The sequence below is a fragment of the Drosophila suzukii genome, chromosome X (genome assembly GCF_043229965.1).
Source record: "Drosophila suzukii chromosome X, CBGP_Dsuzu_IsoJpt1.0, whole genome shotgun sequence".
Classification (NCBI taxonomy): Eukaryota; Metazoa; Arthropoda; class Insecta; order Diptera; family Drosophilidae; genus Drosophila; species Drosophila suzukii.
Window position 1 is genome coordinate 27,244,620 of NC_092084.1, and position 17,757 is coordinate 27,262,376.

The 17,757-nt window shown below is 36.3% G+C and overlaps 4 non-coding genes across 4 annotated transcripts; all 4 read left to right on the forward strand.

The window, feature by feature from the left end:
- Positions 1-1,252: 1,252 nt before the first annotated feature.
- Positions 1,253-3,247, forward strand: LOC118879051 (small subunit ribosomal RNA). Its single transcript, XR_011604835.1, has one exon. It is a non-coding gene; the product is annotated as a small subunit ribosomal RNA (ribosomal RNA).
- A 668-nt stretch (positions 3,248-3,915) lies between these two features.
- On the forward strand, positions 3,916-4,094 carry LOC118879044 (5.8S ribosomal RNA). The gene has a single exon (XR_011604827.1). It is a non-coding gene; the product is annotated as a 5.8S ribosomal RNA (ribosomal RNA).
- Positions 4,095-4,497: 403 nt separating this feature from the next.
- On the forward strand, positions 4,498-8,467 carry LOC139353508 (large subunit ribosomal RNA). Its single transcript, XR_011604825.1, has one exon. It is a non-coding gene; the product is annotated as a large subunit ribosomal RNA (ribosomal RNA).
- Positions 8,468-15,286: 6,819 nt separating this feature from the next.
- LOC139353514 (small subunit ribosomal RNA) lies at positions 15,287-17,285 on the forward strand. Its single transcript, XR_011604836.1, has one exon. It is a non-coding gene; the product is annotated as a small subunit ribosomal RNA (ribosomal RNA).
- The last annotated feature ends 472 nt before the right edge of the window (positions 17,286-17,757 follow it).

Here is a 17,757-nt window from a genome sequence, read left to right on the forward strand (position 1 = left end):
AATTATATGGATATTGAAAAATAAATGGCATTATATCCATATAATGAAAATATACTTGTATTCTCTTATTATAAGAGAGAATACCATATGGGTGGTTGGCAAAGAGAATTGAAAATACCCGAATTGAAGATATTGGGTTCAAAAACTACTATAGGGTGGTGTAGCAAATAAAGTTAAGACCATATATCCATATAATGGATATACACATGTATTCTCTTATTATAAGAAAGAATACCATAAGGTTGGTTGGTAAAGATAATTGAAAATACCCGAATTGAAGATTACGGGTTCAAAAACTATTATATGGTGATGTAGCAAATAAAATGAAGATGATATATCCATATAATGGAATTATATGTGTATTCTCTTATTATAAGAGAGAGTTTCAAATGGTTTGGTGGCAAAGACAATTGAAAATACCCGAATTAAAGATAATGGGTCCAAAAACTACTATAGGATGGTCAATGGGCCGGCCATCTCCTATTGACAATAGTCGGTAGATAAGATATTATCCGTCAAATTTGTTTCTGTGTTCATTTATGAATATGGGACTTGGCTCCGCGGTTAATATTTTAAGCCCAAGATAATAAAGTCGAAACAAAGGCCAAGTGTTTCTATTATACATAGAATAACAAATTGTTTCCCAATTTTATCGTTAATAAACCTATTTAAAACCAAAAGAGGCAGGATTGCTAGATATACATTGTAAATGTGTATTTGACCTTTCTGCCTCTATCTTAACTATTTAATATTAGTTTACACAAAAAAAGGCGTAAAAGCGAATTATAAATATATTTTATTATTAAAGTACATATCATATATGCGCTCGGTTTTATATTATATATTACCAAAGAGTCTATATGAATATATACAGATAAATTTTAAATTTATCATCAAAATACAAATGATTTAACTCAATATTATATATTGGTTAAACAAAAATTGTACATGTGTGGATACAATAATGACGTATGTCGAACAAAAATGATATTTTAGAATGAAATATGCATATATAAAGAAAATATTATTACATATTACAAAATATTGTGTTTTAAAGAAGATAAGATATTTCTTTTTTTTAAACATCAATAATTAAAAAACTTGTTATTATTAGTGGCGAAACAAGTATATATTGAAAACAAACGTATACGAATGCTATATAAAAATGGCCGTATTCGATAGAAAACAATCTATAAAATTTATATTGCTAATTTCTATTCAAAAATATGAATGAAATATGAATAAAAACATTATTCTGGTTGATCCTGCCAGTAGTTATATGCTTGTCTCAAAGATTAAGCCATGCATGTCTAAGTACACACGAATTAAAAGTGAAACCGCAAAAGGCTCATTATATCAGTTATGGTTCCTTAGATCGTTAACAGTTACTTGGATAACTGTGGTAATTCTAGAGCTAATACATGCAATTAAAACATGAACCTTATGGGACATGTGCTTTTATTAGGCTAAAACCAAGCGATCGCAAGATCGTTATATTGGTTGAACTCTAGATAACATGCAGATCGTATGGTCTTGTACCGACGACAGATCTTTCAAATGTCTGCCCTATCAACTTTTGATGGTAGTATCTAGGACTACCATGGTTGCAACGGGTAACGGGGAATCAGGGTTCGATTCCGGAGAGGGAGCCTGAGAAACGGCTACCACATCTAAGGAAGGCAGCAGGCGCGTAAATTACCCACTCCCAGCTCGGGGAGGTAGTGACGAAAAATAACAATACAGGACTCATATCCGAGGCCCTGTAATTGGAATGAGTACACTTTAAATCCTTTAACAAGGACCAATTGGAGGGCAAGTCTGGTGCCAGCAGCCGCGGTAATTCCAGCTCCAATAGCGTATATTAAAGTTGTTGCGGTTAAAACGTTCGTAGTTGAACTTGTGCTTCATACGGGTAGTACAACTTACAATTGTGGTTAGTACTATACCTTTATGTATGTAAGCGTATTACCGGTGGAGTTCTTACATGTGCTTAGATACTTGTATTTTTTCATATGTTCCTCCTATTTAAAAACCTGCATTAGTGCTCTTAAACGAGTGTTATTGTGGGCCGGTACAATTACTTTGAACAAATTAGAGTGCTTAAAGCAGGCTTCAAATGCCTGAATATTCTGTGCATGGGATAATGAAATAAGACCTCTGTTCTGCTTTCATTGGTTTTCAGATCAAGAGGTAATGATTAATAGAAGCAGTTTGGGGGCATTAGTATTACGACGCGAGAGGTGAAATTCTTGGACCGTCGTAAGACTAACTTAAGCGAAAGCATTTGCCAAAGATGTTTTCATTAATCAAGAACGAAAGTTAGAGGTTCGAAGGCGATCAGATACCGCCCTAGTTCTAACCATAAACGATGCCAGCTAGCAATTGGGTGTAGCTACTTTTATGGCTCTCTCAGTCGCTTCCCGGGAAACCAAAGCTTTTGGGCTCCGGGGGAAGTATGGTTGCAAAGCTGAAACTTAAAGGAATTGACGGAAGGGCACCACCAGGAGTGGAGCCTGCGGCTTAATTTGACTCAACACGGGAAAACTTACCAGGTCCGAACATAAGTGTGTAAGACAGATTGATAGCTCTTTCTCGAATCTATGGGTGGTGGTGCATGGCCGTTCTTAGTTCGTGGAGTGATTTGTCTGGTTAATTCCGATAACGAACGAGACTCAAATATATTAAATAGATATCTTCAGGATTATGGTGTTGAAGCTTATATAGCCTTCATTCATGGTGGCAGTAAAATGTTTATTGTGTTTGAATGTGTTTATATAAGTGGAGCCGTACCTGTTGGTTTGTCCCATTATAAGGACACTAGCTTCTTAAATGGACAAATTGCGTCTAGCAATAATGAGATTGAGCAATAACAGGTCTGTGATGCCCTTAGATGTCCTGGGCTGCACGCGCGCTACAATGAAAGTATCAACGTGTATTTCCTAGACCGAGAGGTCCGGGTAAACCGCTGAACCACTTTCATGCTTGGGATTGTGAACTGAAACTGTTCACATGAACTTGGAATTCCCAGTAAGTGTGAGTCATTAACTCGCATTGATTACGTCCCTGCCCTTTGTACACACCGCCCGTCGCTACTACCGATTGAATTATTTAGTGAGGTCTCCGGACGTGATCACTGTGACGCCTTGTGTGTTACGGTTGTTTCGCAAAAGTTGACCGAACTTGATTATTTAGAGGAAGTAAAAGTCGTAACAAGGTTTCCGTAGGTGAACCTGCGGAAGGATCATTATTGTTTAATATCCTTACCGTTAATAAAAAAATTTGTTTTTATTATAATAACATTATTATAGTAATACAAATAAAATATTAAATTGCCAAAAATATGATCTATATATATATAGATCAAATACAATTTCGAAAAAGCAAGTCGAAATATAATAATTGTAATAAGAAATATATAATATATAAATATATTATTGCAATAAATAAGAGAAATAAATAAGCAAGAAAGCAAAAGCAAAACAAATAACAAATTCGAACAAGCAAATCGAAATTATTTGATATTATTATTATATTGTATATTAAATGCAATTAATAAAACACTGTGTGTATATGGACCATAATATACACGCGTTGCGATATGTATTGTTCATCTCAGTTATGCGCATACATTGGATAATGCAACAACCTAAAATGTACAATGTTGTACCTGATTAATACAGGTTAATGTTTTATATAAATTTCAATATATATCGCTAAAAAGTATTTAATACCGTAAATGCCATTAAAAAAATACTTGATATATTATTGGTTATATGAAACTAAGACATTTCGCAGCATTCGTTTTAGGTATAAAAATAAATTTATTGAAGGAATTGATATATGCCAGTAAAATGGTGTATTTTTAATTTCTTTCAATAAAAACATATATGACAATATTAACAAACCAATATATAAAACTCTAAGCGGTGGATCACTCGGCTCATGGGTCGATGAAGAACGCAGCAAACTGTGCGTCATCGTGTGAACTGCAGGACACATGAACATCGACATTTTGAACGCATATCGCAGTCCATGCTGTTATGTACTTTAATTAATTTTATAGTGCTGCTTGGACTACATATGGTTGAGGGTTGTAAGACTATGCTAATTAAGTTGTTTATACAAATTTTATAATGAAATTTTATAAGCATATGGTATATTATTGGATAATAATAATTTAATTATTTTATTCATAATATTAACAAATATATGAAAAACATTATCTCACATTAGTAAATTAATTTGAATGTGAAAAACGAAGAGAAATATTTTCTTTTTCAATCAAATAATACTGAGAAATGTCTAGCATAAAAAATTTATCTAGAATTGTCTCTTATTAACGATTAGAAAATAGAAAGCCGTTGACTATATTATTATTCTTCGTTGATTCGTTAGACCAAACAAATGCCATACAAATATATATATATAAATATAACGAATTTAATAAAATGTTTTATCATTATATATAAAGAATTAATTGCAAATAAAAGTTATACACAACCTCAACTCATATGGGACTACCCCCTGAATTTAAGCATATTAATTAGGGGAGGAAAAGAAACTAACCAGGATTTTCTTAGTAGCGGCGAGCGAAAAGAAATCAGTTCAGCACTAAGTCACTTTGTCTATATGGCAAATGTGAGATGCAGTGTATGGAGCGTCAATATTCTAGTATGAGAAATTAACGATTTAAGTCCTTCTTAAATGAGGCCATTTACCCATAGAGGGTGCCAGGCCCGTATAACGTTAATGATTACTAGATGATGTTTCCAAAGAGTCGTGTTGCTTGATAGTGCAGCACTAAGTGGGTGGTAAACTCCATCTAAAACTAAATATAACCATGAGACCGATAGTAAACAAGTACCGTGAGGGAAAGTTGAAAAGAACTCTGAATAGAGAGTTAAACAGTACGTGAAACTGCTTAGAGGTTAAGCCCGATGAACCTGAATATCCGTTATGGAAAATTCATCATTAAAATTGTAATATTTAAACAATATTATGATAATAGTGTGCATTTTTTCCATATAAGGACATTGTAATCTATTAGCATACAAAATTTATCATAAAATATAACTTATAGTTTATTCAAATTAATTTGCTTGCATTTTAACACAGAATAAATGTTATTAATTTGATAAAGTGCTGATAGATTTATATGAATACAGTGCGTTAATTTTTCGGAATTATATAATGGCATAATTATCATTGATTTTTGTGTTTATTATATGCACTTGTATGATTAACAATGCGAAAGATTCAGGATACCTTCGGGACCCGTCTTGAAACACGGACCAAGGAGTCTAACATATGTGCAAGTTATTGGGATATAAACCTAATAGCGTAATTAACTTGACTAATAATGGGATTAGTTTTTTAACTATTTATAGCTAATTAACACAATCCCGGGGCGTTCTATATAGTTATGTATAATGATATTTATATTATTTATGCCTCTAACTGGAACGTACCTTGAGCATATATGCTGTGACCCGAAAGATGGTGAACTATACTTGATCAGGTTGAAGTCAGGGGAAACCCTGATGGAAGACCGAAACAGTTCTGACGTGCAAATCGATTGTCAGAATTGAGTATAGGGGCGAAAGACCAATCGAACCATCTAGTAGCTGGTTCCTTCCGAAGTTTCCCTCAGGATAGCTGGTGCATTTTAATGTTATATAAAATAATCTTATCTGGTAAAGCGAATGATTAGAGGCCTTAGGGTCGAAACGATCTTAACCTATTCTCAAACTTTAAATGGGTAAGAACCTTAACTTTCTTGATATGAAGTTCAAGGTTATGATATAATGTGCCCAGTGGGCCACTTTTGGTAAGCAGAACTGGCGCTGTGGGATGAACCAAACGTAATGTTACGGTGCCCAAATTAACAACTCATGCAGATACCATGAAAGGCGTTGGTTGCTTAAAACAGCAGGACGGTGATCATGGAAGTCGAAATCCGCTAAGGAGTGTGTAACAACTCACCTGCCGAAGCAACTAGCCCTTAAAATGGATGGCGCTTAAGTTGTATACCTATACATTACCGCTAAAGTAGATGATTTATATTACTTGTGATATAAATTTTGAAACTTTAGTGAGTAGGAAGGTACAATGGTATGCGTAGAAGTGTTTGGCGCAAGCCTGCATGGAGCTGCCATTGGTACAGATCTTGGTGGTAGTAGCAAATAATCGAATGAGACCTTGGAGGACTGAAGTGGAGAAGGGTTTCGTGTGAACAGTGGTTGATCACGAGTTAGTCGGTCCTAAGTTCAAGGCGAAAGCCGAAAATTTTCAAGTAAAACACAAATGCCATACAAATATATTATATTATATAAATCAAGCTAATTAATATACTTGAATAATTTTGAACGAAAGGGAATACGGTTCCAATTCCGTAACCTGTTGAGTATCCGTTTGTTATTAAATATGGGCCTCGTGCTCATCCTGGCAACAGGAACGACCATAAAGAAGCCGTCGAGAGATATCGGAAGAGTTTTCTTTTCTGTTTTATAGCCGTACTACCATGGAAGTCTTTCGCAGAGAGATATGGTAGATGGGCTAGAAGAGCATGACATATACTGTTGTGTCGATATTTTCTCCTCGGACCTTGAAAATTTATGGTGGGGACACGCAAACTTCTCAACAGGCCGTACCAATATCCGCAGCTGGTCTCCAAGGTGAAGAGTCTCTAGTCGATAGAATAATGTAGGTAAGGGAAGTCGGCAAATTAGATCCGTAACTTCGGGATAAGGATTGGCTCTGAAGATTGAGATAGTCGGGCTTGATTGGGAAACAATAACATGGTTTATGTGCTCGTTCTGGGTAAATAGAGTGTCTGGCATTTATGTTGGTCACTTGTTCCCCGGATAGTTTAGTTACGTAGCCAATTGTGGAACTTTCTTGCTAAAATTTTTAAGAATACTAATTGGGTTAAACCAATTAGTTCTTATTAATTATAACGATTATCAATTAACAATCAATTCAGAACTGGCACGGACTTGGGGAATCCGACTGTCTAATTAAAACAAAGCATTGTGATGGCCCTAGCGGGTGTTGACACAATGTGATTTCTGCCCAGTGCTCTGAATGTCAAAGTGAAGAAATTCAAGTAAGCGCGGGTCAACGGCGGGAGTAACTATGACTCTCTTAAGGTAGCCAAATGCCTCGTCATCTAATTAGTGACGCGCATGAATGGATTAACGAGATTCCTACTGTCCCTATCTACTATCTAGCGAAACCACAGCCAAGGGAACGGGCTTGGAATAATTAGCGGGGAAAGAAGACCCTTTTGAGCTTGACTCTAATCTGGCAGTGTAAGGAGACATAAGAGGTGTAGAATAAGTGGGAGATATTAGACTTCGGTTTGGTATCGCCAATGAAATACCACTACTCTTATTGTTTCCTTACTTACTTGATTAAATGGAACGTGTATCATTTCCTAGCCATTATACGGATATATTTATTATATCTTATGGTATTGGGTTTTGATGCAAGCTTCTTGATCAAAGTATCACGAGTTTGTTATATAATCGCAAACAAATTCTTTAATAAAACGGTGCATTTATGTATTTTTGATTTGAAAATTTGGTATAACTCCAATTACTCAGGTATGATCCAATTCAAGGACATTGCCAGGTAGGGAGTTTGACTGGGGCGGTACATCTCTCAAATAATAACGGAGGTGTCCCAAGGCCAGCTCAGTGCGGACAGAAACCACACATAGAGCAAAAGGGCAAATGCTGACTTGATCTCGGTGTTCAGTACACACAGGGACAGCAAAAGCTCGGCCTATCGATCCTTTTGGTTTAAAGAGTTTTTAACAAGAGGTGTCAGAAAAGTTACCATAGGGATAACTGGCTTGTGGCGGCCAAGCGTTCATAGCGACGTCGCTTTTTGATCCTTCGATGTCGGCTCTTCCTATCATTGTGAAGCAAAATTCACCAAGCGTTGGATTGTTCACCCATGCAAGGGAACGTGAGCTGGGTTTAGACCGTCGTGAGACAGGTTAGTTTTACCCTACTAATGACAAAACGTTGTTGCGACAGCATTCCTGCGTAGTACGAGAGGAACCGCAGGTACGGACCAATGGCACAATACTTGTTCGAGCGAACAGTGGTATGACGCTACGTCCGTTGGATTATGCCTGAACGCCTCTAAGGTCGTATCCGTGCTGGACTGCAATGATAAATAAGGGGCAATTTGCATTGTATGGCTTCTAAACCATTTAAAGTTTATAATTTACTTTATAAACGACAATGGATGTGATGCCAATGTAATTTGTAACATAGTAAATTGGGAGGATCTTTGATCACCTGATGCCGCGCTAGTTACATATAAAAGCATTATTTAATACAATGACAAAGCCTAGAATCAATTGTAAACGACTTTTGTAACAGGCAAGGTGTTGTAAGTGGTTGAGCAGCTGCCATACTGCGATCCACTGAAGCTTATCCTTTGCTTGATGATTCGATAATAAAAATGTTGCAAGCGGCATAATAATTTATGCTTGCTTGCAACAGCGCAGAACACGCGCAAAAGGTCTACTAATATAAGAGACCTATAAAAGAAACAATATATTATTATAAATAAATATTGAACATACAAAATGTATCGTCATCTTTATTAGTCAGTTGTCAGTCAAATGCTCTGGAGAGCAGACGTGTTTTTCGAGCGCTCCGTGTGACAGGTCAATTTCGGCAGTAAAACGCGTTTTTCCTTGCTAAAAATAGCATAAATATTCGCGCATTGTGTTCGCATAATCATTACGCGTGTTTTCTGCACGAAAAAGGTGGTAGGAAGGCCAAAACCGCGATTTTCCACCCCAGTCAGTTCGAGAACATTCGACGTGCTGAGAGAGAGGCGCTCTCTCGGGCGCTCCGTGTGTCGGGCCAATTTCGGCTGTAAAACGCATTTTTCCTTGCTAAAAATAGCATAAATATTAGCGCATTGTGTCAGCAAAATCATTCCGTGTGTTTTCTGCACAAAAAAGTGGTAGGAAGGCCATAATCGCGATTTTCCACCCCAGACTATTCGAGAACATTCGACGTGCTGAGAGAGAGGCGCTCTCTCGGGCGCTCCGTGTGTCAGGCCAATTTCGGCAATAAAACTCATATTTCACTGTTGTAAGAGAGCCGCTCTCTCGAGTGGCGCCTGCCTTATCTAGATAACGTTTTGACAGCAGCGCGGTTCGCGTCTGCACTAATTTATATTGGTTCGTGTCTCCGCAAATTGGTTGGTTTTTGGAAATCAGCTGATTTCATTCCGCCAGAGGGCGACTACTTCAGGATTCATAGCATACATTCGACGACACCTCATCGCTGTATCACTCCGCCAGAGGGCGGCGACTCCTAATACTTTTGCCTACATTTCGGCGACACCTCGTCGTCGACTTTTTGTCAGCAGAGGTAAAGGAAATAAATAGTTCACTCACACTGTTAGCCGGCTGTGCTTGTTGGTGGTGCTGTCGCCATGGGTGACAATAGCATCACCGGAGTCAAAAGGAGTCTACCTCCCGGGTCGCCAGAGTCAATTAAAGGCGTAAAGAAAGTCATCATGGAGAAACGGGAAAAATCTCCCAGCCCTACCCCGAGCTCATCGTGCTCCTCAAGCAACACGTCACCTGAGGAAGGTGAGATAATTCACCCTTACATTTTCCCTAAAAAGACCATAAAGACCAATAAGGCTGCCGTGAATCAAGACAAAAAGAAGGATATAGGTCCTAGCACCTCAAATCGTTTCGCTTCTCTGCCTGTAGAGAGCAGCAATGAAAAGACCGTCGATAATGCCGAACTTAAAACAGCACCCAAGCCCCCTCCAATTTTTATCCCGAATGTACTAAACATTGGCAAATTTTTAAACGAAATGCGCACATTGGTGAATTCCGATACTTTCTCTTACAAGGCAACGGGAAGAGGCAACATCAGGGTGATGCCGAAGGACAGCACCACTTACCGAAAAATTGTTGCCCACCTGGACAACTGTCAATTCGATTTCCATACCTTCCAACTTAAGGAAGAGCGAGCTTTCCGCATTGTTGTTAAGGGACTACACCACACTACTCCAATTGAGGAGGTCAAGGAAGCCTTTGTGAATCTCGGCCACAATGTGCGTGATGCTAAAAATGCAGTATCAAGGGTAACTAAAATGCCATTGTCGATGTTTTTCATTAATCTTGAACCAGCTTCAACAAACAAGAAAGTCTTCGAGATCAACAGACTGTGCCATGCCGTCGTCTCCATCGAGGAACCAAAAAAGTTCGATGAGGTGGTACAATGCTTCCGCTGCCAAACTTTCGGGCATACTAAGAGGTACTGCAAACTTAAATATGTCTGTGTTAAATGCGGATTATCACACGACTCCCTGAATTGCATGAAGGCAAAGGAAGACCCACCTGTGTGCGGAAATTGTGGTGACGAACACACCGCCTCCTACCGCGGTTGTAGGATCTACATAGAAGCCAAGAAGCGCTTCAGCCCTAAGCCTAAGGCAGTAACTGCTTCTTCATCCAACCCTGCTCCACACGCAAATCTCCCAGCGAGCAGTGCCGCGAATCAGACAGGGAATCAGAAATACAGTTACGCTAACGTTGCTAGGGCTGGAGCGGCTGAAAACTTCGACAATAATGGCCAGTCCCCTCTTGATGCCTTAGAGGAGAGAATAATGCGCAGAATAGAATCAATGATGAACTCCATGTTCAATCAGTTTCAAAACTTTGTGATGACAATGCTCTCCAATCAGAACAATCTTAAATGTCCATAAACACCAAACTGATAATAAGGAATGCGAACGGCTTAGCTAGGAGCAAGCCTGAGGTCGAACATTATATAAAGACTAACCAAGTAGACATCTTACTCGTGTCCGAGACACACTTCACCTCCAGATCCCACTTTACCAGTCCCGGCTACAAAATAATCAACGCATTGCACCCTGGCGACCGGATACGTGAAGGAGCCTCTATTATCATCAGACGCGGCATTCAATACGAGGAGCTCGAGCCCGTACAACTGGAATGGATGAAGAAGAAGACCAGAAGACCACCCAAACCCACTCGCTTACAGAGTGCTCGAAGTTGAACTTCGCCGATTAAAAAGACGACACCACACACACGGACCTGCCGTTCAGGGTCCCCTAAATGATGCAATTACATACACACAAACACATGTAATACACCCCCACATATTTCCACTATTACTCCTCACTACATAAGCTTTATGTAAACTAACACTGAATTTATTGCCACAAAATTTAATTTATTGCCAACTAGGGCAGACGTAAATATATATAACCAAATCAAAAAAAAAAAAAAAAAAAAAAATCTTTATTAGTGACGCGATGATAAAGTGGCAAACATATTCCATGTATAAATATTCCTATGGTATTTTGATAATGCAAGTAAAGAGGACATATATAAAAGTAAGTGTATGTTCCTCCAATGGTAGCAGCGGTTGGTTGGTTGGTGTCTGCTCCTCTTATTGTTCAAAACTTATGTTATGGTAGCAAGTCTGTATCGTCATATTATTAGTGACGCGAAAAATTAGTGGCAAACAATATTCGATGTATAAATATTCCTATGGTATTAATATTCAAATGAAGAGACCATTCAAATAAAGAGGACATATATAAAAGTAAGTATATGTTCCTCCAATGGTAGCAGCGGTTGGTTGGTTGGTGTCTGCTCCTCTTATTGTTCAAAACTTATGTTATGGTAGCAAGTCTGTATCGTCATATTATAAGTGACGCGAAAAATTAATGGCAAACATATTCGATGTATATAAATATTCCTATGGTATTCAAATTCAAGTAAAGAGACCATTAAAGTACAGAGAGAGGCCATATAATAAGTAAGTATATGTTCCTCCAATGGTAGCAGTGGTTGGTTGGTTGGTTGGTTGGCGGCTGCTCCTCTTATTGTTCAAAACTTATGTTATGGTAGCAAGTCTGTATCGTCATATTATAAGTGACGCGAAAAATTAGTGGCAAACATATTCGATGTATAAATATTCCTATGGTATTGAAATTCAAATAAAGAGACCATTAAAATAAAGAGGACATATATAAAAGTAAGTAATGGTAGCGGCGGTTGGTTGGTTGGCGGCTGCTCTTATTGTTCAAAACTTATGTTATCAATATGAGTTTGGCAATACAATAAAGAAGACCAATCTAATCCATATAAGACTAAATGGATTATATGGATATGCTTAGGAAACCCATATATTAATAAAAAAAAATTTATGTATAGAAAATTATACATATATGTATTTATATAAATGAATCGTATGGATATGGCTTATAGTAGATATAATACCTTTAAGGCATATTAATGTATAATATAGTAAATATATATACGTTGAAATATAAATGCATTTTTATATATATGGCAGCATATAAGTGTCATATGAAAAATAATAGAGTTTACCCATATATCACTGAAATGAGATATATAAACCTAGTGAGGGGCGGCACTAGTGAATGAATCGTATAGATATGGCTTACAGGTATATTACCTATATGTCATAATATGGTTTAATATTATAAATATACATTGAAATATGAATGAATTGTATAGATATGGCTTTTAAATGCCATATGCATAAGAATAAATAGAATGATTAACACTTATATCACTGAAATAAGATATAAAAACCTAGTGAAGGGTGGCACTAGTACTGTAAACATGATTTTGGCAGAGCTCGGGGTAAAAAACTACTATAGGGAGGTGGTCGTTGGCGGGCCCCTCCTCGTATTGGTCAAAACCTATGTTATACATATGAGGTTGTCAATACTATAAAGAACGCCAAGCATATCCATATAAATGTATGGATATGCATACAAATCCATACAAAAGTGAAAAAAAAATAATGTATTGAAAAATATACATATATTTATATAAGTGAATCGTATGGATATGGCTTATAGGTATAATACCAATAAGGCATAACAATGTATAATCTAGCAAATATACATCGAAATATGCAGGAATTGTATAGATATGGCATATAAATGCCATATACATAAGAATAAATTGTATATCAATGCAATTAAGATATATAAACCTAGTGAGGGGCGGCACTAGTAAATGAATCGTATGGATATGGCTTATAGGTATAATACCTATAAGGCATAATAATGTATAATATAATAAATATACATTAAAACATGATTGAATTATATAGATATGGCATATAAATGCCATATACTTAAGAATAAATGGTAAAATTTACCCGTATATCACTTAAACACGATATATAAACCTAGTGAGGGTGACGCTAGTACTGTAAACATGCTTTTGGAAGATAATGGGTCCAAAAACTACTATAGGGAGGTGGTCGTTGGCGGGCCCCTCCTCGTATTGGTCAAAACCTATGTTATGCATATAAGTTTGTCAATACTATTAAGACCGCCAAGCATATCCATATAAATGTATGGATATGCATAAAAATCCATACAAAAGTGAAAAAAAATAATGTATTGAAAAATATACATATATTTATATAAGTGAATCGTATGGATATGGCTTATAGGTATAATACCTATAAGGCATAACAATGTATAATCTAGCAAGTATACATCGAAATATGAAGGAATTGTATAGATATGGCATATAAATGCCATATAAATAAGAATAAATTGTATATCAATGCAATAAGATATATAAACCTAGTGAGGGGCGGCACTAGTAAATGAATCGTATGGATATGGCTTATAGGTATAATACCTATAAGGCATAATAATGTATAATATAATAAATATACATTAAAATATGATTGAATTATATAGATATGGCATATAAATGCCATATACTTAAGAATACATGGTAAAATTTACCTGTATATCACTGAAACACGATATATAAACCTAGTGAGGGTGACACTAGTACTGTAAACATGCTTTTAGAAGATCATGGGTCCAAAAACTACTATAGGGAGGTGGTCGTTGGCGGGCCCCTCCTCGTATTGGTCAAAACTTATGTTATGCGTATGCATATGATTTTGTCAATACTATAAAGAAAACTTGTTTTGTACATACAAAACTAAATGAATTATATGGATATTGAAAAATAAATGGCATTATATCCATATAATGAAAATATACTTGTATTCTCTTATTATAAGAGAGAATACCATATGGGTGGTTGGCAAAGAGAATTGAAAATACCCGAATTGAAGATATTGGGTTCAAAAACTACTATAGGGTGGTGTAGCAAATAAAGTTAAGACCATATATCCATATAATGGATATACACATGTATTCTCTTATTATAAGAAAGAATACCATATGGTTGGTTGGTAAAGGAAATTGAAAATACCCGAATTGAAGATTACGGGTTCAAAAACTATTATATGGTGATGTAGCAAATAAAATGAAGATGATATATCCATATAATGGAATTATATGTGTATTCTCTTATTATAAGAGAGAGTTTCAAATGGTTTGGTGGCAAAGACAATTGAAAATACCCGAATTAAAGATAATGGGTCCAAAAACTACTATAGGATGGTCAATGGGCCGGCCATCTCCTATTGACAATAGTCGGTAGATAAGATATTATCCGTCAAATTTGTTTCTGTGTTCATTTATGAATATGGGACTTGGCTCCGCGGTTAATATTTTAAGCCCAAGATAATAAAGTCGAAACAAAGGCCAAGTGTTTCTATTATACATAGAATAACAAATTGTTTCCCAATTTTATCGTTAATTAAACCTATTTAAAACCAAAAGAGGCAGGATTGCTAGATATACATTGTAAATGTATATTTGACCTTTCTGCCTCTATCTTAACTATTTAATATTAGTTTACACAAAAAAAGGCGTAAAAGCGAATTATAAATATATTTTATTATTAAAGTACATATCATATATGCGCTCGGTTTTATATTATATATTACCAAAGAGTCTATATGAATATATACAGATAAATTTTAAATTTATCATCAAAATACAAATGATTTAACTCAATATTATATATTGGTTAAACAAAAATTGTACATGTGTGGATACAATAATGACGTATGTCGAACAAAAATGATATTTTAGAATGAAATATGCATATATAAAGAAAATATTATTACATATTACAAAATATTGTGTTTTAAAGAAGATAAGATATTTCTTTTTTTTAAACATCAATAATTAAAAAACTTGTTATTATTAGTGGCGAAACAAGTATATATTGAAAACAAACGTATACGAATGCTATATAAAAATGGCCGTATTCGATAGAAAACAATCTATAAAATTTATATTGCTAATTTCTATTCAAAAATATGAATGAAATATGAATAAAAACATTATTCTGGTTGATCCTGCCAGTAGTTATATGCTTGTCTCAAAGATTAAGCCATGCATGTCTAAGTACACACGAATTAAAAGTGAAACCGCAAAAGGCTCATTATATCAGTTATGGTTCCTTAGATCGTTAACAGTTACTTGGATAACTGTGGTAATTCTAGAGCTAATACATGCAATTAAAACATGAACCTTATGGGACATGTGCTTTTATTAGGCTAAAACCAAGCGATCGCAAGATCGTTATATTGGTTGAACTCTAGATAACATGCAGATCGTATGGTCTTGTACCGACGACAGATCTTTCAAATGTCTGCCCTATCAACTTTTGATGGTAGTATCTAGGACTACCATGGTTGCAACGGGTAACGGGGAATCAGGGTTCGATTCCGGAGAGGGAGCCTGAGAAACGGCTACCACATCTAAGGAAGGCAGCAGGCGCGTAAATTACCCACTCCCAGCTCGGGGAGGTAGTGACGAAAAATAACAATACAGGACTCATATCCGAGGCCCTGTAATTGGAATGAGTACACTTTAAATCCTTTAACAAGGACCAATTGGAGGGCAAGTCTGGTGCCAGCAGCCGCGGTAATTCCAGCTCCAATAGCGTATATTAAAGTTGTTGCGGTTAAAACGTTCGTAGTTGAACTTGTGCTTCATACGGGTAGTACAACTTACAATTGTGGTTAGTACTATACCTTTATGTATGTAAGCGTATTACCGGTGGAGTTCTTACATGTGCTTAGATACTTGTATTTTTTCATATGTTCCTCCTATTTAAAAACCTGCATTAGTGCTCTTAAACGAGTGTTATTGTGGGCCGGCCGGTACAATTACTTTGAACAAATTAGAGTGCTTAAAGCAGGCTTCAAATGCCTGAATATTCTGTGCATGGGATAATGAAATAAGACCTCTGTTCTGCTTTCATTGGTTTTCAGATCAAGAGGTAATGATTAATAGAAGCAGTTTGGGGGCATTAGTATTACGACGCGAGAGGTGAAATTCTTGAACCGTCGTAAGACTAACTTAAGCGAAAGCATTTGCCAAAGATGTTTTCATTAATCAAGAACGAAAGTTAGAGGTTCGAAGGCGATCAGATACCGCCCTAGTTCTAACCATAAACGATGCCAGCTAGCAATTGGGTGTAGCTACTTTTATGGCTCTCTCAGTCGCTTCCCGGGAAACCAAAGCTTTTGGGCTCCGGGGGAAGTATGGTTGCAAAGCTGAAACTTAAAGGAATTGACGGAAGGGCACCACCAGGAGTGGAGCCTGCGGCTTAATTTGACTCAACACGGGAAAACTTACCAGGTCCGAACATAAGTGTGTAAGACAGATTGATAGCTCTTTCTCGAATCTATGGGTGGTGGTGCATGGCCGTTCTTAGTTCGTGGAGTGATTTGTCTGGTTAATTCCGATAACGAACGAGACTCAAATATATTAAATAGATATCTTCAGGATTATGGTGTTGAAGCTTATATAGCCTTCATTCATGGTGGCAGTAAAATGTTTATTGTGTTTGAATGTGTTTATATAAGTGGAGCCGTACCTGTTGGTTTGTCCCATTATAAGGACACTAGCTTCTTAAATGGACAAATTGCGTCTAGCAATAATGAGATTGAGCAATAACAGGTTTGTGATGCCCTTAGATGTCCTGGGCTGCACGCGCGCTACAATGAAAGTATCAACGTGTATTTCCTAGACCGAGAGGTCCGGGTAAACCGCTGAACCACTTTCATGCTTGGGATTGTGAACTGAAACTGTTCACATGAACTTGGAATTCCCAGTAAGTGTGAGTCATTAACTCGCATTGATTACGTCCCTGCCCTTTGTACACACCGCCCGTCGCTACTACCGATTGAATTATTTAGTGAGGTCTCCGGACGTGATCACTGTGACGCCTTGTGTGTTACGGTTGTTTCGCAAAAGTTGACCGAACTTGATTATTTAGAGGAAGTAAAAGTCGTAACAAGGTTTCCGTAGGTGAACCTGCGGAAGGATCATTATTGTTTAATATCCTTACCGTTAATAAAAAAATTTGTTTTTATTATAATAACATTATTATAGTAATACAAATAAAATATAAATTGCCAAAAATATGATCTATATATATAGATCAAATACAATTTCGAAAAAGCAAGTCGAAATATAATAATTGTAATAAGAAATATATAATATATAAATATATTATTGCAATAAATAAGAGAAATAAATAAGCAAGAAAGCAAAAGCAAACAAATAACAAATTCGAACAAGCAAATCGAAATTATTTGATATTATTATTATATTGTATATTAAATGCAATTAATAAAACACTGTGTGTATATGGACCATAATATACACGCGTTGCGATATGTATTGTTCATCTCAGTTATGCGCATACATTGGATAATGCAACAACCTAAAATGTACAATGTTGTACCTGATTAATACAGGTTAATGTTTTATATAAATTTCAATATATATCGCTAAAAAGTA